The following is a 24,109-nucleotide window of genomic DNA, read 5'->3' on the forward strand; positions in this document are numbered from 1 at the left end:
TCTTGAGGGTTAGGTGCATCATCTCTGAATAGACACAGACCCAGCAGTCCTCTGCTGTATACGTGTTGGGGGCCTCATATCAGCTGGTGTATGCTGCCTGTTTGGTGGACCAGTGTTTGAGAATCTCGGGGATCCAGGGAAATTGAGACTGCTGGTCCTTCTACAGGATCCCCCTTCTCCTCAGCTTCTTTCAGCCTTCCCTAATTCAACAACAGGGGTCAGCTGCTTCTGTGCATTGGTTGGGTGCAAATATCTGCATCTGACTTTCAGCTGCTTGTTGGGTTTTTCTGAATGCGGTCATGCTAGGTCCTTTTTTGTTTTTTGTGAGCATTTCAGAGCCTCAGTAATAGTGTCAGGTCTTGTAACCTCCCCTTGAGCTGGATCCAACTTTGGGCCTGTCGCTGGACCTTCTTTTCCTCAGGCTCTTCTCCGTTTCCATCCCTGTAGTTCTTTCAGACAGGAGCAATTATGGGGGAGAGTTTTGACTGTGGGATGACCTCATTTGATGCCCTGTCTTTCTGCTGGAGGTGGGCTCTATAAGTTCTCTCTCGCTACTGTTGGGCATTTCATCTAAGGTCCCTCCCTTTGAGTCCTGAGAGTCTCTCATCTCTCAGGTCTCTGGTACATTCTGGAGGGTCCCCCCAGCCTCCTACCTCCTGAGGTTGCCTGCTTCAATTCTTCCTGCTGGCCTTTAAGGCTTCAGTCCATTTCCCTCACCCAATAACAAGTCAAGTTCCCTGTTCCCTCCCCACCCCCATCCACTTTCCCTCCCAGGCGATCCCTCCCACCCCAATTGTGGTTAATCCTTACTTCCAGCTCAGTTCTTGCTCCCCTCCTTCAGGATGTGTATGTTGTACGTAGATGCTTCTTGACCTCAAAGCCTCTTAATCCAGAACCACTCATCAAGGGTTGATGGCATCAGATATAAGCGATGCCCTTTACTAAGCCAATCTTAGAACACAGTCCAATCCTGCTTAATCAGAAACGTATGTTATATCGTGGTTGGGCAAACATCTAACGTAAAGCTCAATTTACATTAGTGTGGGACATTCTGCGTGATTTATTGAACGCTGCACTCAAAGTCGGAAGCAGAAGAGTTGTAAGAGTGTAATCCTGTGTCACCATAAAGTCCAAACATCATAAGTCACATGCCGTTGAGCTGGGGACAGTCGGTACTTTAACTTTCAGGAGGAATCCTGAGCAGCGCTGCTTGTCATGAGGAGATGAGGAGATGTGATTAGCCTAAGCCTCCCCACATAACCTGTATGAGAGTGAGTCAAACTAATCAATAAGCCACTCATGAGTGCAAATCCTGGACTGCCTTGAACTCATTATGTAGTCGAAGATGGCCTAAACTCTGATCTTCCTGCCTCCATTTTCCTCCGTTTTTCATTCGAAGGAGATCCAAGAGTCACCAGTACGGCAAGGAGTCGACACGACTCGCTCAATATGGCCACCGGGAGCTTCTTGTTTTCTACTTGAAAAACTGAACAGAAGTCTCTTAAGATTGGCATTTTCCTATGTTTTTATTTTTCCTATAAAAATAATGGTCACAAGTTCTGTGGCTAAAATGATACCTAGACATTAGCTCACTGTTTTGCATCACAGGGCCCAGATGGCTCTAGTCCTTGCTATTCGGAATATCACAAGACTTATAGTTCAGGACAGCCAGGCTGTGTTTTTATTTGTAGATGCTCTAAATACTACATTTCTAACTCTTGTTGTTACAAAATTTAGTTCTTTCTGGATGTAGGTCTGAGGCCCCTATTTCTTGCTAGCCAGATCCTGTGTTGCCTCGAGAATCTACCTTCTATCCCCAGCCTTCCGCCCCTTCCATCCTGAACACAGCAGTGCTGGAAACAATCCTTCTCACTGAACAGAAGTGTTCCAGCTCTCAACTTTTTATCTCTGGGCTAAGATTTTAGACACTTACAAGACTAGCCTAAGCTTCCCCATACCATCTGCATAAAAGGCAACTGTGTGACCCAATCAACCACCCACACAAACAAACCCCGCTCACACTCATCCTCATGTAAAACACACAGCTATACTTATGAGGTGGGGAGATCTTGAGGGCCAACTGGTAAGTCTATCTACTGAAATGTTATTAGTAATTTAATAAGAAAAATTTCAGATAGATAAGTAGCAAGTCATGTGAAATAACCCAATATTTTATTATAAAACCATTTGATTTTTTAATGAAATTACCTTTTAATATCTGGTCTTGGTCAGTCTAACATATCTTCTGAAATATCTCTAACCATTACTATTACCAAACAGCAACAAATGTGCAAACATTTTTGTTCTGCATTTATTACTGGAGAATTTAGGATGGTTGCTGTTTACATAGGACAAGATAAACAATAGCTTGTAATCTCTATGTAAATACCATCCAGGCCAAGTATTTAAACCATGAGATCTTTAAGCTCACTTGAGTAGTAAAAGCAGTTACCTTTCAGAGCTATGTTAGACCCTGTGGATCTACAGAAGGGCCATGGGCTGGTGTGACCAGGTAGTAGTCACTGTTAAAGCAAGGTTAAAGAGAGAGGGGACAGATGAATTTCACTTCTAACACCAATTATGAGTGTGTGTGTGTGTGTGGTGGGGGGGTTAAACCATTCTCAGATTTAACATATTGCTCAGGTTTTCAGGACAAACCTTATAGACTCACAGCTGACTACAGAGGAAGGATACAAAATAGAAGCAGACAAGAGAAGATACAGGCAGAGTCTGGAGAAGCAGTAAGCACAGGGCTTCCTTTACAGATGTGCTACTGACAGCAACATGTGATATTCTGCACAGGGCATTATCACTAAAGAGAAGTTGACACCGGTCTTTGGTGCCCAGAGTTTGAAGACTTGATTGCATGCTGTCCACAGGGTTGCCCTTTAGTTTCCAGTTCTTCCTGATTGATGGGTTAGGGCAATGGCTTTAGTTTTTAGCTTTTAATGGTTGCAGAACTTACATGGTCCAAAGTCCCCATCACAAATTGCACTGGTAGATTATAGGCAGGACAAGACCTGTAACCAAATATACACCTATAATGTTCAGGGTTGTAGGATATCACCTTCTAATACTGAGGGAGAAAGCCATTTGTTTGAGGGAGAATCATCAAATAGCAGAAACCCTGCCTTAGACATTGCTATGTATGCTAAGATCACCTCATCTTCCTTTGACAAGAGTGTTAGGAAGGCATCATGTTTTGAAGATAGTTGCGTTTGTCAAGCCAAAGTAATTTACCTAAAATGAGCCCAACTCTAAAGGGCATGATTCCAAATGCTTACCTGCACTATGTCCACAAAAACAAAAAGATGATTGCCCATCTGGGCCATGGGTCAGATTAGACCAGCTCCCAGTACACATTGAGAACATACTTTTGCAGTGGTTGATGGTTAAAGGAGAGATCTACAACTTGTCCAAGTCCAGGGAAAAAAATGTATATGGAGGTGCCCTGACACAGTGGCTACACTCAAAGCTCAGAAAATGCCTTTTAAGGAGGATAGAGTGGTCAGACAGTGGGCGCCAGAGGTCAGGGGAGACTGCTACGAAGCAGTGTCATCTAGATACAACAGGGCTGCTGCATCCATGAACTTGAAGCAGCTTTAGTTGCCTGTACAAGATCTGCAGAGGATCCAGCTAGTCGGTATTCTTCCTGGTTGAAGGAGGGGTTCATGAGGCCCCTCCTGTAACTTAGGAGTTATTGACGGTTGATGAGCACTGAGGAAAAGAATGCCAATTTACTTAAGGAGTATGTCTCCTGGTATGTCAACCATTGCATCAGTCAGGCCTCTCTTAGGCTGCGATCTAACGATTCCAACGATGGTTTTCTTCTTATGGAAAGCCAAACAACCCAAAAGTTGTTCCGTCCATGAGGCTGACTAACTTAGATGGTCTTCAGTATATGCCAGCATCTAGAATCAGTAAGCCCGAAAGCCAGTGAGAGAGGGAACTTGCCACCAAAAGTGAGGGCAAGCAGGCAAAGAGCGAGAGTTTCCTTCATGTTCTTCATATAGGTGACCCCTGCACGCATGACCCAGGTTATGGGCAGGTCTTCCCACCTCGAGTGAGCTAGCTGTGCATGAGTTTCCTTACCTAAAAGGATCCAACCAAGAAAATCTCTGAGTTGTTCTCAGCAGTTTGGGTTTTAGTTAGTTCCAGATGTGATCTAGAATATTCATCAACATTATGGTCTAGTAGATAGCTTCACATCCATGCATATTTAGGTCTTACTAGTTTTGGACGCGGTAGATAATAAATAGGGGTTGATGTTTGGTGTGGGGCACTGAGGCGATTGTGGCAGGAGTAGATGTGTGTAAGTTGGGGCAATATGATCCAAATACTGTATACTTGCTTGCAATTCTTAAAGAATAAAAAAAAATATTAAACACAAAAGGCTATCATAAAACTAGAATGAAGATTTGGAAACCATTATTGTTGAGGATTAAATGTTCACAGTAAAGTTGTCACGCAGTTGTGAGGAGGTGGGCTGTTTTAATAAGGCATTTTGCAGGGAAGAATGGTTACGTCATTGATCAGTACCTTCCAGTAGAAGCCAGTCAGCACAGAGTGCATTCAAGCACATTCACGGGCTGTGTGTATGTTCCAGGTGCTGTACTGGATGCTGTTGACCCAAAGATGATGATGAGGCTGTTCCTGCCCACAAGGAGCTAGCAAGCCGGTAAGGGTACGTAAAACTGCCAGTGTGACTGATGCTACCGTTCTGGGGTTAAGCAGGAAAAGTCTTCTTCATGTATGAAATGTTCTGCTCAAGTGCTTTGCCACCATTTGGAACCATGGGTTTGGGACTGATGTAGTTAATGTTAAAGAAAGACAAGTTATTGATTGATTGCCATTTACATAACTTTATTAAATGATCAAACTCAGGATCAAATTTTACTAACTTGTGAAAAAATCCCTACACACACACACACACACACACACACACATCATTGTGCTTGGAAAGTCTTTATACATATTTATAAAGGAAGGCAGGAAAGAGATATCACCTAGCACTGCCCTTTATTCTTCATGCATTAACAATCATTCTTCTTATTGATTATCCCAGGAAATGTTTTCCCTTTATATTTTGATATTTTTCAATGAAAGTACATGTTTACTTTGGCATTATGATAAAACTATAATAGTTTGCTGTATACAATAGGGTTAAGACCTAAACACAACGAAGCAATTAAGGAACACACTGTTTTGCTCATATAGGTGAATTGCATAGCTTAAAACAGGAGCTCAGAATCAGAAGATGAAACGAGTAATTCACATTGGGAATGTGTAGTAGTCCCTTGTACAGCTTTACCAACTGCATGCTTGGATACAGTTAATACGCATTAACACACTGTCTGGGTCAAGCCTTGTAAGCACTGAGAGCGGTCATTACTTAAATGTGTGAGAATGCAGAATGGAACACATCTTTTTCCTTGGCGTTATGATTTTAATTTTTAAAAGCATTTAATTTCACAGGCCATATCCATCATCCTTGCATAGATAAATGTTGTGGCAATTTTTTTGAATGAAACTCTCAGTTCCCTCAAGAAATTATGGCTACACTATAAATTTGCAAATGAAAGGCCATTTGTCAGCGTTATAAATATGAGTGGTTCCCGTGCTGGTGCCCACGTAAACTCAAGTGGTTTAGTATCTGTTGACTGTTGTGAATAATTAGTGCTGTGGAAGACCGTGGATAGCGTCACTCTCACATGGTGTCATTACGTTGCATGGTGGAGACAGCAACATGCAATATTTTTGGAATATTGTGGCATTTCTTTGAGTTACTGCTGCCATAGGAAATAAATCAGCCTTAACGATAGACATCCCAAGGATGTTTATTAATCTATTCACTTAATCTAAAATACTTCCTCTTGGCATTTATAGATCCCGTTCAAAGGAAAGGGGGCAAGTGCTTTAAACCCTGGCCGTTACTTTTCGGCATATCATAATTATGTCAGCCAAGTGCAGTCAGAATTGAAATCGGAATGCATGCATATTATTCTTGCTAATCTACACTACATATATTGGTTTAGCAAAAACATATTTTTGTATGTGTCCAAATAAAGTATCAGTCTGTGTCATTCCTCATGAAACATAGAAAATGGGCTTTATATTGGAATCCTTCTTTTAAGTAATGTTTTTTTTTCTCTACCTGACTTCTTGCCTCTCCTTTTCTGATATGTGAAAAATACACTGTGTATACTATGGAAGGGAAAAAGACTCAATAGTGACTTCAGAAGCAGTGCATAGTGTGTGGTTTTGGCAACATGGATGGGTTAAGGGTGGGTCAATAGGGAAGATAAGAAGAGATAGCCAGGTAACAATAAACAGGAGTCAGTGACACAAACATTTGGGAGATGGTTAAAGTGTGGCACATTCACACACGTGCTACTTATTAATAAAAGTGAAAAGTAAGGGGCAAAGCTAAATTCTGAATTGAACTATTATAACTGGATTCCATTCCTCTCCATCTCTTAGCCACATAACGCATACAGACAGTTGCTGGCATCTTTTGACAGCAAGATGGCGGCTGTAGTGTTTCTGCAACAATATCATCCAGCCAGGAATAAACACCCTCTCCCCCAAAAGCCGTGCAGACAGGCATCTCTCTTGATGCACAGAGTAACACCAACCTCACCTTGTCTGTAGACAAGACATTGGGACTGCATTTCAGCGGAAGGGTTTTGGAATAAAAGGCTTCCTGGATGCTGCGTGGTAAACATGAGGGTTCACTGCCTGAAAAGTCACTCTGAGAGATGGGAAGATGCCTACTTTGGTAAAAGTGTGTGCCAAGCAAGAACGGGTCCCGGTCCAATTCCTGGTGACCCTGTAAAAGCTGAGTGTGGCACATGGCTATGCTCTCAGCACTTGTGAGGCACAGATGGGAGAATTCCTCTGGCTCACTGCAAAGCAGTCTAGATAAGCCGGTGACCTCTAGGTTCCGTGATGATATTTATTTCCCCAATCATCTCTGAGTGGATTCATAAGAACTTGGCTTGCGATTTTCTTGATTCGCTGAGGAATCAATTTGTTTGAAGAAGAAAATCTCACCATGTCACTGTTCTATTCTCTTCCTGGACAGAAATCCTCTGAACTGGGCTCCCTTCCTCATGACTGGAGATCTTTAGCCAGATCCTCCCAGAATCTTCTACTTATGACTGAACTCACTCCTTGAGGTTGATAGACTGGGTTATGAAGAATGTCCCAAATTGGTTATCAAGGCTACCAAACCCCACCAATTAGGAGAGAAGACTAGGTTTCAGAGCCTTCCAACAAAAACCGCGGGATATTGGACTTTTCAGATTATTGAGCAAATTAAAAACAGAAACAACTGCCCCGAAATACCGAGTCCTGCAGCAGGTTCTTGGTTCAGTCAGGAAGTCTGTGTGTCTCAGTCACTCTTGCATAGCTTGACTCTCCACACCCTCCCCTCCTTCCTCACACTGCACCTCCCTGGGTCTGGAAAGCGGTGGGTTGGTCATCCATTCAGAATCGAGCACAGTTTGTTTGTTTTTTTTAAATATACATTCCTTTTCCTACTTTTCAACTTTAGTTTTAACTTTAACCAAGATAGGGAGTTGCTTTTCTCTATGGCCGTGTCAGTCATCCATCGTGTGTGGAGAAATGAGCTTTTGTAAAAGACAGAAGGCTATTCTAACCTATAAAAAAATGTTAAAGCTTTTCATCATTTTGTCTCAAACAAGTCAAAAGATATTTGAAGGCTGTGGGTGGAGGAGGAGGAAAGCCCATGCCCTTTGCCCTGTCGAAATGGAAGAGAAGAGGCACAGACTGCTTCACGCTTTCCTAAACGTCGCCCCGTTCAGCAGCCTGGATGGCCTCACAGCTTGTCCCCTGCGAGTGATTCTAAGGAACACATAGGGAAACAGAATTATTTTAATCCACACCCTGAGAGCTTAGGTTTCAAGAAATTTGCATTCTGAGTAAGTTGTGGACTAGAATTTCAGAGAAAATGTGTACATGCATTAGTTTCACTTCAAGATATGTGTGTGCATGCATGTGTGTACGTGCATGTGTGTGTGTGTGTGTGTGCATGTGTGTGCGTGAGTGTGTGTGTGTGTTTGTGTGTGCGTGCGTGCATTTGTGTGAGTGTGCACTGTTATATACATGGCATGGAGGTCAGAGGACAACATTTCATCTTATTCTAGATAGGGTCGCTTTATTGTTTCCTACTGCGTCTAGCAGGCTACCTGGCCCAGGAGCCTGTGGTGCTCCTCCTGTCCCCCTGGAGTGACTGTGCACACCACTGCATGTGGCTTTAGCTGGGTCCTCCGGCTTGCTCAGCAAGCTCTTCTCCTAGTCCTTCATTCGCGAGTCTTGATAGGTTTTAGCCACTGATTGGGCTTTGGGTCTTCACTGTGAGTCACAGCATAGTGAAATCACTTTGTGAGAGATCAATAATGCTTCATTTCTCGGGTTTTCGAGGGCCTGTAGATCAATGTGGACTAACAGATGCCAAAAAGAGGTTTTCCTTGTCCGTTTATTTTAGATTTGTTCTCCACTGAGGATGAAAGAACACAAGGCTAATGTTGGTGTCAGACTCAAGTTCCTGCCACATCCCCAGCTTATGCTGTGGACATTTCTCTCTTTCTGAGAAGGTTAATATTCACCAGAGATGTTTTAAAGGTGTCTAAATCATACAGCAGACACCTGCTCCTGTACATGGGGATGCATTCCCCCAGAACGAATCTGAAATGGTTTCCTTTTTGTCTTTCTTTCTTCCCTCCCTCCCTCCCTCCTTCCCTTTCTTTCTTTCTTTCTTTCTTTCTTTCTTTCTTTCTTTCTTGCTTGCTTGCTTGCTTGCTTTCTTTCTTTCTTGCTTTCTTTCTTTTCTCTTTCTTTCTCTCTTCTTTCTTTTTCTCTTCTTTCTTTCTCTCTTCTTTCTTTTTCTCTTTCTTTCTTTCTCTTCTTTCTTTCTATCTCTTCTTTCTTTCTCTTTCTTTCTTTCTGTCTTTCTTTCTTTCTTTCTTTCTTTCTTTCTTTCTTGCTTGCTTGCTTGCTTTCTTTCTTGCTTTCTTTCTTTTCTCTTTCTTTCTCTCTTCTTTCTTTTTCTCTTCTTTCTTTCTCTCTTCTTTCTTTTTCTCTTTCTTTCTTTCTCTTCTTTCTATCTCTTCTTTCTTTCTCTTTCTTTCTTTCTGTCTTTCTTTATTTCTTTCTTTCTTTCCTTTTTCAAGTTCGTTTTCTTAATTAAGTACTTTCTTCATTCACATCTCCAGTGCTATCCCAAAAGTCCCCCCCCCATACCTCCCTCACTCCCACTTCCCAGCCCTGGTGTTCCCCTGCACTGAGGCATATAAAATCTGCACGACCAATGGGCCTCTCTTTCCACTGATGGCCTACCAGGCCATCCTCTGATACATATGCAGCTAGAGACACGAGCTCTGGGGGGTACTGGTTAGTTCATATTGTTGTTCCACCTATAGGGTTGCAGTTCTCAGCTCCTTGGGTACTCTCTCTAGCTCCTCCATTGGGGGCCCTGTGATCTATCCAATAGCTGACTGTGAGCATCCACTTCTGTGTTTGCCAGGCCCCAGCATAGTCTCACAAGAGACAGCTATATCAGGGTCCTGTCTCTTTCTTTCTTTCTCTCTCTTCTTCCTTCCTTTCTTTCTTCCTTTCTTTCTTTCTTTCTTTCTTTCTTTCTTTCTTTCTTTCTTTCTTTCTTTCTTTCTTCCTTCCTTCCTTCCTTCCTTCCTTTCTTTCTTTCGTTCTTTCTTTCTTTCTCTCTCTCTCTCTCTCTCCTTTCTTTCTTTCTTTCTTTCTTTCTTTCTTTCTTTCTTTCTTAGCATGTTTTCATTAAGAAGAAAACCCTTCATCAATCCCAGTGTTCAGAATTTAGGGGGAAACTTGTGTATTGAGAGTTGACACTGTTTAATGTAGTGATTTACAGTCGCGCCTTATGTATACACAATAGGCACTTTATAAATTGGATCGTCCTAGGAGTAACACAATACATAAACGTTATTGCTGTAAATTCTGCCCCTGGCCATATATTTTGTTCCATGTAGCCAGTTGGCTTAGAAGTGCTGACTAATCTAACCTGCTCTCTTTGACTCAATATTGTAAATGGTCACTGAGGTAAGCCTTGGATATACACAGAGGCATTCAAACAGCGAAAGAACTGGGGCCAGGAGGCTTCTCTCTGGCACAGCTCCTGGCCAGACTCCACAGGTGACAGCAAAGGAGGAGGGAGGGGGTACGAGGGAACTGGAAGGCTATGTGCTAGAAGTTAAGCTGAATGGTTATTACTTGTGCCCAATAATATCAACAGATGAATGAGAAAGAAAATGGGGAGAGGGGTAAAGCAAACTGAAGAAAACCTGGAGTACAATCATCAGGGCTGCATGGGATCCTTCTCAAGGCAGGTTTCCATCCTTTCCATAACATTAAATATGAACAAAAGAAATAACAGTGTTGTAACTGCAAACAATTGGACAACGGTCTATTCTGGTATGTTTTTATTTAGCAAACAGTAGATATCATAATTTGATTTTTTGTGACTGAGACTGAGAATTCTCAGCTTCCCTGATTTTATGGGGGGCTCATGACATCTTACTGCTTGGATCATGTCTGAATGCTAACACTTGCCTTTTATTCGCTGTGGTATCTCAATTGACTGTGATCTTTCTGAGCTCCTAGAGAATCTGAGAGAAGTGCCACCATTCTAGAGGTGGCTGTTTTATTTCCTCTCAATCCCAGTACTGAGATTGCAATCAGGAGGTCGGTCACTCAATCTAGGCAAGTCCTCTACCACTGAGCTCTCCCCCCACTTTCTGGTTGGTCATTTACGATCCCTGTGGTTGATCAGCATGGCCTTCCTTTAAGATGCTGAATTTGAGGGCACACGCTAGTCATGCTCCTTGCTGCTTCTTGCTCACCTGGTGCTGAGTCTCCATCAGAGCTGATCTGAATTGCCCTCTGCTTCAATCTGTGCAAAAAGCAGCGGGCTGTGAAGGAACCGGTTATGTTCACTGTCTGTGGTTCTCCTCGTGATTTTTCTAGTCTACTTTACAGGCCAACTGTTCTAGTCGCTTCCCTTCCCCCATGACCCCTTAAGAATTAATGTCTACACTATTGATCTGGTTACCCACAAAGTGTGTCCAAATTGGTTGTTGTAGTGGCCAGAAATACAAAATCAGTAATTCAAAAAACCTAGAGGCATCCTAGCTAAAATCTCAGCAGGACATCCCTGAATGGAAAGATGATAAGGCTGAAGTCGTGGTGTGTGTGTGACCTGCAATCACAGGCATCATTTATTTGTCTGTTCCCTTGAAGGCGCTATAGGGAAAAGCTTCTTTATCAGTTCTACAGCAGCCTTCTGGAGCATCCATGGCAGAAGGTATGCACATGCATGCAACTCCATATTTGCAGGCAGTGTAGTCAAAACAACTGATTTGCCTACTGACTTCGTTGAGTTAACCACCCACTACCAAACCCTCTGGAGGAAATGGGGCTGAAAGGTGGGACAGAAGCTGCGCAGCCACTGCTCTGTGGGCAAAAACTTATCTGCAAAGTTCCCCGTGGCATCCCTCAGCTTATGGAAGGGGGCTCTCCATTGGCTGTCTGTCTGCTGGTCTTCAGGATTGACTCTGTGCACCTGAAGTAGTACAGAGTCCACCCAAGGCTCGCTCAGCTGTTCCACACTCAGGTAGGCATGGGTTAACATCCCCGAGAGGATCTTATATCAGTCAAACTGTGGGAAGACTCTAGGCTATAGACTGCTTCAGGTTTCACTTTTTCTGTAGGATTTTAACCACGACTTAAACGTATTACTTGATAATCATAACTTATCACTTATTAGAAAAGAGTTCTGTTTTCTAATAAAGAAAAAAAAACACAACTTAAATGTGTGCATACATGCACATGCCTGTATGTGCACACACATGTTGGCCGTCATTCTTCACAGCAGGACACTTGAGGCAGCTGTCCTTGACGTCTCCCCAGTGCCTAACCCCAGTGACAGTTTTTGTGTGTAATTCAGTTTCCAACTTACTACTCACTCCATGAAGCAGGGAGCATCGGTACGGCTGTTTCATTTTCAACAGAAAGCACAGAAGCAGAGGAAAAGTGTGTACATAATTTGTCACAGTTCAACTGCTCTGAAAAGACAGAGTTGTATTCAAGTCCAGGCAGAGCAGCTTGAAGACTGATTCACTCATGGGCTGACTTGTGAGCTGAGTGTTTCACACCGAAAGGAAGGGAGTGGGCCATAGAATTTGCACTACATACTCAGGCTACACTGGACAAATAGCTAATGCTTCTTGAGATGTCCACTTAACACCAATAGCCTGATCCATGACTGAAAAGGAGAAAGCCATGTGTTCATGAATCTGAGGATATGACTTCAGACCTTGCTTTCACTGTGACCATAGGGATACAACTCAGTTCCCGAGCCACACGTGTCTAGTGCCATGTGCTCTTTCTGTTCTCGTCATCCTTGTGGCCACCATCAGGAAGGCTGACATGGCTTCTGTGAATAGGCACTGGATATCCGACTCACCATTCTGTTCTCTTAAAGAGGCATATATCACTTTGGTTTGAGAAGCAAGCAAGCAATAATTAGTGTTCAGGGGTCTTGGGCTCATTTGGAAGGCACTGTTATGCTGCATTTAACACCAAGATTGGACCCTTCTGCCTAGAGCTCCCTACATCCTGATTTATAAAAGAAAGCCATTTTAACAACCTCTTGGTGCTGTTAAGTACCTGGTCAGAACCACAGCAGCCACTCACTTCCAAAATGAGTATGTAAAACAGCACAGAGGAAAAACCCAGGAGGCTGTGGGATGAGAGCATTTGTGTAAACTAATAATAGAGTTTGCCCCTTCAGTTCTAGCTGTCTGTTTGCCTTGTTAATAAGACAGTACTTACTCCACTCGCTTCTTCTTAGCTATTCCATCCCACGATTTCTCTTGCTTTGTGAGTTGTGGTAATTTAAGCACACCCCCTCCTCATTCACAAAGAGGACATCTATGCAAACAAAACACAGAAGGGGCGCGCAGTCAGTAAGCAGGATTGGCGGCAGAGAAACTCCAACCTCAGAGTTAGCCTCGCAGCACCTTAGAGGTCAGAATTCCATTGTGTTCTGGACCTTGGTCTTTACAGATATTTTTCTTTGCCTAGAACATGTGTTTTCGCGCTATTTATGTTAGGGAATAGTGACATCCTGTGTGAAGCTAGCCTAATTGCCTCTGTAATTAACCTATTTGAAGAGGAAGTTACACAGCAATAAAAGATCACTGAGTACTGAAAGAGGGGATTTTGCCTTAAAGTACAACCCTAGCTTTATAAAAGGGCATGGATAAGATGAAACTGAATTCCTGTTTATTATTGTTATTATTATTATTATTATTATTAGTTTTAGTTTTACACTTCCTTGCTGCTTCCCTCACCTTTTCCCCTTTCCTTCCTCTCCCCTCCTTCTTTTGTCCCTGTCTTCTTGCTTCCATGCAGTTCCACTAACCTGTTCCATCCTTACCTCATCACATTCTTTTCTATATTATTTTTTAAAAAGTCTATTTTATACCATCAGTGGAAATTCTAATTGTGAGTCTACAATTGAGGAAAGATGTAAATGTCGTCAAAGGAGGCAAGCATTTGTTTCTAGATGACTCTAATGTCTTCCTGCCTCTGGGCTGGGAAATGCATGGTGTTGTCTTGGCCTTCTGGTCTGAAGACTACAGATCTTTGCTCTTTTCCATCTCTTGATAAAATACATGTTGAACAAGTTTAGCAGAATCAAGAGCATGTAAATGTGGGAGTGTCCCCTGATTCCGTAAAATCAGGAGAGCCTACTGGAATACACTGGGTTGTGATGGAGAGAGTACATGCTTAGAAATGGAATCCCTCACACTGCACCCGCATTGCGTGGCTAAGGTACGGCAAGAAGAGCTCTGCCTCTTCCGTGCTGAGTTGTGACATGTGAGAGAACAGCCAATAACACCAAAGCAAGGCTGACGTCAGCAAAATGGTGAAAACCCCTCTGCCGAGCTTCCCACTGCAGGAGGAACAGACCTTGGGGCGTTCTCCATCCTGGACCTCACACAATTCTCTCATCCTGTAATCAGGATAGGCCACATAGCCTAGTCCATAGCCTTTTCACGGCTGTGTGATCATGAAGATCTTTGCACATCGCTATGTACTGCAGGACTTCTCACAACGGCTAAGTTATGCAACTTACCTAGGCGTCCAACTCCAGAGGGATGAAGAATGAAGTCAGGTCATTTGCAACTAGAAGTAATCTACGGAAGCAAGACCATCTAGAAAGGCATGATCCCATGTTTTCTCTCACGTGTGGGCCCTAGAGGGTAGAGTTGCTTGATAAATGCACATACTGATGACACGGAGGGAAGAACAAAGTGGTCTACCAGGACAAGAGAGAGATGTAAGAGGGTTGTGCTCACAGTACATTATATGCCTTCCTGGAGATGGCCTTAAATAATTGTGTCTAAATAAAGCTATACTATCACCTGTACAATTGTAAGTCAAGTCACCGAGATTGCATGTTGCATGCTGTCTTGACATATAAGAGCTGTGTTTAAAGTCCACTACCAAGGAGAAATCCACTGTGGAAGATGCGGGGGTTTTGACCCCAAGTAAACATCCTCTGGAATGGAACCATTTTCAGGTTTTAGCCCTCAGTGAGCTTGGGTGATTCCACACCCAAGATATTACTTCGGTGCCTCAGTTTCTAACTCGGTAAAAGAGAGACAAAAATTCCACCCGACCACCAAAGGTAACTGTGGAGTGTTCCTAGCATTTATTCCTGTGAATAATAATTGTAGCTAACACTTGATTAAACAAACTGCTTATAAGTTTATTGTAAAGGGAGCTAACTTCCCATGTCCACACTAGCCTTCAAGTGGAATTACTTAATATTTACTTGGGGAACAGTTTAGGTAAAAGAGCAAACACAACAGCATAGAGGCCCCCCCCTTTTTTTTTGCTGTGCATTATTCTTGTGATTAATCTGATCAACACCGCTGTCTGTCAGTCTACAAAACAGGCCACTGACGAATGGAAATTAACCCTCAGTTCTAAGCAGTTTTGTCATTTATTTGTGGCTGCATTTTGTATCATTGAGGTGTTCATTTTTATATGGATGTCTCATCTGTCTTGTTGATGACCACAAGAATATAGGTGATTACACCAGTAAAGAATTTTAAAAAGCATCCCTTGGAGAGCGAGTCAGTCACTGCTGCTTATCACATGGTCCCGGCTCATCCTTCCAAGGAGGATTCACTGGGCTCCCACTGTATGACACACATGGGGACAGTCTTGAGAGCATGCTCTTGACTGTGGTAGTTTCATATATGTTGCTGTGATAAAATACCCTGACGCAAACATTTCCAGGATAAAAGAGCTTTCAATTCCAGGTTACACAGCTCACCCTGGGAAAGTCAATATAGCAAAAACCACCTTGGGCATATTACACCCACAGCAGCAGGGAGAGAGCCATGTGTGTGCTCACTTGCCTGGGCTCAGCTTTGCTTCCGCACTGTTGTACCAGCCTACAGGATGGTGCCACCCACCGTGGGCTATGTCTTTCCATATCTGTTACCTTCCTTAAGACAACCCCCCCCCCCCCGCCCTGCCCCATGGACCTACCCACAAGACAACCCAATGTAGACGGCCCCTCCTTAGAGTTTCCTCTCAGGTGACTGTACTTTGTGTCAAGTTAACTAAGTGAAGTTGTGCATTCCCAGTTGGCAACTGGGTGTGCTGAGACTCTTCCTGCAGCCATTGTGTTTTATCTATTGTTAAATGCTAGTTAGTGTTGCTCAAGTCAAATTTCTGACAGTGACAACTAGAAGAAGAAAGGGCTTGCTAGGCTCACAGTTTCAGGATAGGATGGTGGGAAGGACAACACAGAACAGTGCAATTCATGGCAGCTGGAGTATGATCATGCAACAGTGGACCAGAAGCAAGGCGGAAGGGGGGCCAGGGCCGTCAAAGTCCCACCCCGAGTGTCTGCATCTGCAAGCCAGGATGCTGTCCAGTCTCCCAACGCGCTCATGAGCTGGGGAAAGGTAAAGCTCAGAAGCTGAGCGCTGGGTGGGACCCTTCCAGGGTCAAACAGTGAGACCCTCCATCAGGTACAGAATTGCCACTTTGCCCTCTCAGTGGCTCAGGGCTGGGAAGGGTCTTCTAGACCATGAGTTCAGGGGGAATCAGAGTGCACATGGATTCTCTTTCACATCTTCCATAGAACATGTTCGTTGCTGCAAGGCTGGTAGTGAGCAGCGTGTAAAAGCCGTGAAGACTCACAGCTGGGGCAAGCCTGCTGGCCAGCTTCCCCTGTCTGGGTATATATAGTTATGCCTTTCACCTTGAGCTTTCTCCTTCATGTGACTGGGGATAGAGAAAAGCAGAGAACCTAGAGAGGTCATCCATTGCCCTCCATCTTTGCCTGGCACCTCCTCATCTCTCAAGATACAATCCAGTTCTCTGAAACAGTAGATTACTTGCTGCGGTCTGACCTATAGACCCTGACAGTACTTGCCGTGCATAGGCAAACATGGAGGAAGTATCCGTTCCTTATGGTCTGGCAGAGGTTGCCGGGATGTGGCCTTTTTGTCCTGCTACTGTATCAATCCAGAGAGTCACTGTTTAGATTATAGTGTGCCTCATTTTTAAACACTCCGACTGGGGCTGGAGAGTTAATCCTAGGTTAAGAGTGCTTGTTGGTCTTGCAGAAAACCCACACCTATACCCCAGAACCCATGTCGTACAGGACACAAACACCTGTAACTACTGCTTCAGGAGATTCGATGCCCTCTTCTGGCTTCCATGTGTTTCTGTATTTGTATGTGCCTGGGTGTGACTACGTGCACATGTATGTGCACACATACATTTTAGAAACCTTTGAAAAATAAACAAGTCTCCATTGGCTATAGAGTGTGTAGTATTTAGACAGTAGCAGGTATTCATTAGCCATGGCTCAATAATTCGAAACTTGAAAAAAAAATAAAACTGACATCTGCCGTTAAAAACAAACAACTTTGGAACACAACCAGGTTTTGTGCCGTAATCTAACTCACAGCTCAGGACTATTCAGCAGCAAATGATGAGGGAAGGGTTGGTGGGAACAGGAATCCCTTACACATGCTCCTGGCAGGGACAGAGGTGCGCTGAGTTTCAGACCCAGGCCTGGGCTTCCAGTGAGCTGAGTTGACTGGAGGGTGACATATCTCCTTAATATCTGTGTTTGGCAGAAGAGATAAATGTATACATCAGGAAACAATGTTTAAGTGTTTTATTTCCTTATTTCAGCCTGTCAAACTGTCAGTGTGGTTAATGGCCACCAAGAGAGAATGAGAGCTCAGGAGGAGGAGGAGGGGGAGGAGGAGGAGGGGGAGGAGGAGGAGGGGGAGGAGGAGAGGGGATAGGAAGAGGAGGGGGAGGAGGGGGAGATGAAGAAGAACAAAGGGAGAGAAAGGTGCTTTGGAATCTAAGAGAAAAGAAACAGGGGCACTTTTGCAGGTTCTGTGACAGGATGGTCAGTCAGATGAAAATACCTCATGGCATCCATCTCTCTGCAGTCAGCTATGTTGGCAGCCTAGCTCCCATCACACACCCCTCCCCTGCCTTCCCTAGTGTCCTCCGTCCCTGCTTCCCTGAGCTTTGATCTAGGCAGTTTCTCTTACTAATTCTGCTGGATTATTGATGCTTACAGGTTGACGTTCTGTTAGATGGATGATCCTCTATTTTTCTTGATTTCTGAAGTTTATTATCTTGTTTATATTCTTTAGAAAATGTAACATTAATGCTGTTTACATAAAATGCTCACTCTTGTATCTAAAATAGCCTGTTTTAATCCTTCTAAGTGTCTTAAAGTGATCAAAGAATGTGCCAAACCTGATTTGAGTCCATTACTTTCTTCTTTAAGTGCACATGTGCACACACACACACACACACACACACACACACACACACACACACAGAGAGAGAGAGAGAGAGAGAGAGAGAGAGAGAGGTAACATGCTTACTCCTGACATCTTGCCTTTAGGATTATTAAACTTTTCTGAATTTTGAGAAAATGTTCTATACACCCAAGGGAGTTAGTTGTATGTTACAAAGGGAAGTATTTATAATGAATCTTTTTTGAACTGGAAATAAGTTGTTTGTCCTTAGAAATAGAAAAGTCTCTTGTCTGTCACCTGGTGGTCAAATCCTGGATTGAGGACGTCTGACTTGACACAGGCAATGACTGTTTTCCAGAGTGGACACATTCCATTACCCGAGGAACTAAAAGTGTTTAACTAGAAAAGTACACCTTTTAAGATGTCCATTTTAAACTCTTGATCTGTAGACTAAGTCAGGAAAGATGGCCTGTGGCACAGCTGTGGCTTACACAGCATACTTTTAATCTTGCCAGTCATCAAGTTACCTGGAAAAAACTTTAAAATATGTACTTTCATGCCTGGCTTCACTTTGCCTGCATGGATGTTTGCAGAGATGGTGGCCTGCATGTATGTGTGAGGTATGTCTCATGCTCACACTTGTGCTTGCTCTCCCTGCTATGACCAGTTATCAGCCAGCATCAGGACCACACTGCTACTGTCTTGGGAAGAACTCTGAAGCACTTACCAGAAATGAGGGTGATGACCAACTCCTTTCACCCACTGGGCGATCAAATCTGAGGCCAGGCACAAAATCGAAGGAATGGGATATTTTCCACTCTACAATACAACTCTATACAAACTCTAAAATCTTATGCCTGTATTGTATGAATGAGATTTCTAAATGTTTTGAGTTAAGATGCATGTAGAGTGCATACATACATACACACATGTGCATATGTACAAACATGCAGGCTGCTGTTCCCTGACTACATTCCTTTCTCCTTCAGTAGCTAGACATTCATGAAGAGCCCCATTCCATACGTCCTCCCTTGATCCTTGTTCAAAGGTCTCACACCTGTAAATGAGGCTTCAGTAGACTTCTCCCGTGGCCCACTCTTCAGAGGTCATGTCCTATCACTGGTGTTTACAAAACTTACCTCAAAAATGGCCAAAGGGCATCTGTTTAGGAGAGACTGGCTAGAGAAAAAGTGTCTCCACTTGTTTGCTGGTGTTGAGTCTGAAAATATTAAGGAACTACACTAAATTGTATATACATAATTTTTTTAAATTTACCATCACTTTATTTAAAAATGTTCAAATAGACCAGAGGGAGAAGTTACAAGACAGTCATAAAAATGCACAGAAATACTTAAGATATCAGCACATGCAGTATAACACACACATGCACATGTGCATGCACAAACACATACACATGTATGCATGCACTCATGAGCTTGCCTTTCAAGAAAAAAAGAAATGTGGTCTCATAAAGTCTGTTGTCACCCATGCAACTCTTCAGGGCAATCATTTCCTGTTAGGTGACTTGATTTTCTGGGCTACTCTGTTATCTAAATCGAGTCTTGCATTTTCTTCTTAGAAAGTAGCTGGTTGTGTGTGTGTGTGTGTGTGTGTATGTATGTATGTGTGTGTATGTGCATATGTGTGTTTGATTGTGTGTGTGTGTTTGTTGTGCGTAGGCCCCAAGGCAGTGTTGGGCATCTCCCACTATTACTCTACACCCTATTTTTTATTGGTTATTTTCTTTATTTACATTTCAAATGTTATCCCCTTTCCTGGTTTCCCCTCTGAAAAACACCCTCCCCCATCCCTTCCTCCCTCCCCCTGCTCACCAACCCACCCACACCCACTTCCTGGCCCTGGCATTCCCCCACACTGGGGCATAGAGCCTTCACAGGACCTAAGGCCTTTCCTACTATTGATGTCCGACTAGGCCATCCTCTGCTGCATATGCAGCTGGAGCCATGACTCCCACCATGTGTGTTCTTTGGTTGGTGGTTTAGTTCCTGGGAGCTCTGGGGGTACTGGCTAGTTCATATTGTTGTTCCTCCTAGAGGGCTGCAAACCCCTTCAGCTCCTTGGATCCTTTTCTCTAGCTCCTTCATTGGGGGATCCTATGCTCAGTCCAATGGTTGGCTGTGAGCATCCACCTCTGTATTTATGAGGCACTGGCAGAGCCTCTCAGGAGAGAGCTATATCAGGCTCCTGTCAGCAAGCACTTGTTGGCATCCACACGGTGTCTGGGTTTGGTGATTGTAAATGGAATGGATCCCCAGGTGGGTCAGTCTCTGGATGGTCATTGCTTCAGTCTCTGCTCCACACTTTGTCTCTGTAACTCCTTCCATGGGTGTTTTGTTACCCCCTTCTAAAGATGTATAGAAGCATCCACACTATGTTCTTCCTTCTTCTTGAGTTTCATGTAGTGTGTGAATTGTATCTTGGGTATTCCAAGCTTCTGGGCTTCTGGGCTAATATCCACTTATCAGTTTAATGAAAATGAAGGCATAACATACCCAAACTTATGAGACACAATGAAAGCAGTCCTAAGAGGAAAACTCATAGCTCTGAGTGCCTCCAAACAGAAACTGGAGAGAGCATAAACTAGCAGCTTGACAGCACACCTGAAAGCTCTAGAACAAAAAAGAAGCAAATACATCCAAGAGGAGTAGACAGCAGGAAATAATGGAAATCAGGGCTAAAATCAACCAAGTGGAAACAAAACGAACCATACAAGAATCAACCAAACCAGGAGCTGGTTCTTTGAAAAAAAATCAACAAAATAGATAAGCCCTTAGCCAGACTAACATGAATTGTTTATAATTAATGGGGAAGGTGAATAATAACAAAAGAATAGGTCAGTAGATGAAGTCCTGAGGGACACAACATCAATGTCCAGACGAGAGTCAGCTGACTGACTAAATGAAACCAACGCACATGTGTGTGAAATGACTCTGAATAGAGGAATGTACTAGAAGATACAGAATTATGGAAGTAGAGCAGTGAGTTTTACTACAGGACTCTTCTCAGCACCAGCTGTGACTCTACAGAGAAAGTCACTGGCAATGATCTTCCCACAAACCCACCGGGTCCAGTGAACGCAGCCCCCAAACTCCAGGACATCAGTGAGTGAGGTAAGACAGCAGGTGTGGTCAACGAGCGGAGTCAGGATTGGTTTCTCACCACATAATCAACATACGATCTTTTCCCAGAGCTTTTTATAATGAGACAGAGGAAACTCATTAATTTCATTTTTATAAAGGAGAATTAACAATAGGAGACCACAGGTTGAGTCTTCTCTGGTGTAAATAACTCTCTTTTCTGGAATTTCATGCTTCTCAAAAATCCCAAGATCTGAGGCTTCTGTAGAAAAGCAGGGGGGAGCTAGGAAGGAGAATTCTGCAAACCCCAGAGGCTTACCAACCCCCCACCCCTTGGCAGACAGCTCCCTTCCCTTTAGCTGACAGCTTCCCCTTTCCCTGGCGGGAGAATCTTCTGCAAAGTTGAGAGAGCTGTAATTTTACATATAACTATTTCATTTAAGACATTAATGACCCGGATCACTGCAAATAACCATGGTAACAGGTGAGAAATCAAAGATATTTAATTTAATTGCCACTAAAAGAAAATAAGGGCAAATAATCCATAACTCTTCGTTTCCAATATGTACATGTTATTTTCTTAGTGCATTAATTACCCAATAGTTAGTCAGAGAGTACCTAGTCGCTGCCCTGAGACTTCCCCTTGTATTCATGCAAAGGCTTTCTCTCTAATAACTGATCATTATAATTTCTTACCTCAGCAGTTTAGACTGCTGAGCACCAAGGAGTGTTCATTCAGTTCACATTAGCAATTTTTAATAACAATGAAATGATACTTTAAGTAGAATGAAAGAAATTAAGACATTCTTTCAATTGTGGTACCTGAGGCCACTCCAATCCTCCCCTCTCTGAAACAGGCAGTGATCTGTGTCTGCTTCCTGGGAGAAGGATTCAGAATTTCCCTCTCTTTCTTCCCCTTTGCCGGGAGTTACTGGCACATCCTTTTTGAACCCTGCTTAGGATGTAGGAATGTGTTGCAAAAATGTAACTATCACTTACATAGTTAGGAGATTTAAACAATCACTGCTGGACATTGCAAATATTTTACTGCATGCCCACTATGGGCCAAGCCTTGGGCTAGGCTACAACCACTAACCACTACAGTGGTTAGTGAACTAGGGTTAGACTATACACACTAGGACAGGAAGGCTTAAGGATTTGGATGTCACTGTGAGCGAACCTTGAGGATTTTATGCCTAATGAAGCAGGGCTGTTCCAGGAGTACCAGTGCTGCATGGATTGACATGTGACTCACTGAGAGTCCTTAGACTCCTAGAGGCAGGAGCCAGATGTGGTTGTGAGGTGTGAGGTCTAGGGAAGAAAAGGAGAAGCTTTGGGTTAAACAGGCACAGGGATTCAGACCTGCAAGATGCAAACTTTCTGGAGATTGTTTCACAATGCGAAGATACTTAATATAATTGAACTGCACACAGAGAAATGGTAAATCCCTGTCACATATCATTTTACCCTTTTTAAAATGAAAGGAATTATGAGAGTTTCTAGAGTAAAGAGATCTTGAGGAAAGAACTAGGTTTAAAAAAGTAACTGAGCAAAGATATCTGTACGTAACACTACACACACATGTCACACACATCACACCCATGCACACATGGGGTGGAGGGTTAAGGAAAAGCTGAACATATTAAGAAAAAGGATGTGGCATTAATGGCCACCCGGCAGCAGCAGTTGGACTGTCTGGGGGCAGAGAGACTGTTCCTAAGCCGGACCAGTGAACATGAAGGGAGGCTGAGAGGACACCAGCATTACTTTTGGCTGTATTTTCTTTGTATTTTCGGATTACTGCCTTTATCCATCTTCATTGCTAACCAGCAGCCAGCCCACTTATTCCTGGCATGATTCAACAATGCGAGATGCACATCTCACTTAGAGAAGAATCCTAAGAGATGAGTTAGCTTGGTAGGTTTTCATCTCGACTTAACTATGTCAAGTTTGAAATGACCGCCTATTGGCTTGACACTCCAACCCCGTGACACAATACTTGCCTGTACTGACTGTGGATGGCTGGAATTGGCTCATAGTGTCATGTGTTTCGGTGTATGGTCATATGCGCTATGGCACATATGTCAGCTGGTCGCATGACTTTAGGCCTGCAGTGAATCTGTGCATTGTGATAGTGGCCCTGTGAGAAGGGGGTCATTCCTGTCATTCTACACAGAAAGTTAGAAAAAGGAAATGTAGGGTGAGTCAGCGTGACATCTGTCCTCCAGTGACACTGAGGTCAGGGTTTAGAAGGTCCTTTTTCAGGCAGCAAACACAGTTGCCTCTGCTTGAAACTGACCATTGCTAGCTGTGTAAGTTTATGACAGGAACTTCAGACTCATCACATGTGGGGCTGGTTAACATACAGCACTGAAAGGATTATGTGTGTGGCAGATGTCATCCTTTCAATATGTCTTCCTTAAGTGTGTGCCCAGTGCAAGAGCTATTGAAAGTTACATGTGTATTTCATCGTTGAAATTCTTCCTCACCCACTGATTTTCTTTAGTGGAGAGGCCACAGCTGAAGTGTGCTTAGTCATGAGTTTAATGACCCTTTTGAACACTGTAATGGCTATAGTTGGAGACAGTGTTTCCTATATGATTATGAACAACCTACTGATGGACCGTGTGTCTGAAGATTGTCCCATAGGATACAACATAATGCAATTGCAACATTTCTAGTGACACCAGCTACTGTGAGGCCATTGCACAATGTATTCATTCAAGCATTTGCAAGGAGGCTAGTGTCAGCAGCATGAAAGGACAAACAATTGTGTACAGTTTATGATAGTTAACAGGAAACAACATACACATATATGTTACACAAAGACACATACATACACACAGACATATACACACACACATACACATACACACTCACACGTAAACATACCATCCACACAGACATCCACACATGTGCACACACACACACCACATGTGCATACACACAGACACACACATGCACCCACAGACACATACCACATGCATGCATACACACATGTGTATACACACATATGCATACACATGCACACATACAGATACACACCACACACATGCTTGCTCACATATGTGTACACGCATATGTGTACACACATATGCATACTCACGCACATACACATGCACACACACACCA

At 43.3% G+C, this 24,109-nt stretch overlaps 1 protein-coding gene across 7 annotated transcripts in view; it reads left to right on the plus strand.

Annotated features, from left to right (window-relative positions):
- Sox5 (SRY-box transcription factor 5) overlaps positions 1-24,109 on the plus strand; it is a 944,504-nt gene that overhangs the window by 188,984 nt on the left and 731,411 nt on the right. For 5 of the 7 annotated variants that reach the window (XM_085839787.1, XM_085839784.1, XM_085839789.1 and 2 more), the window contains exon 3: positions 4,607-4,684. The gene's annotated coding sequence lies outside the window, so the exon portion shown is untranslated. The remainder of the gene's footprint in view (positions 1-4,606; positions 4,685-24,109) is intronic. The other 2 variants (XM_085839788.1, XM_085839785.1) reach the window with 1 other exon arrangement.

This window comes from Mus caroli, unplaced genomic scaffold, assembly GCF_978045245.1.
Source record: "Mus caroli unplaced genomic scaffold, Mus_caroli_1 scaffold_7, whole genome shotgun sequence".
NCBI lineage: Eukaryota > Metazoa > Chordata > Mammalia > Rodentia > Muridae > Mus > Mus caroli.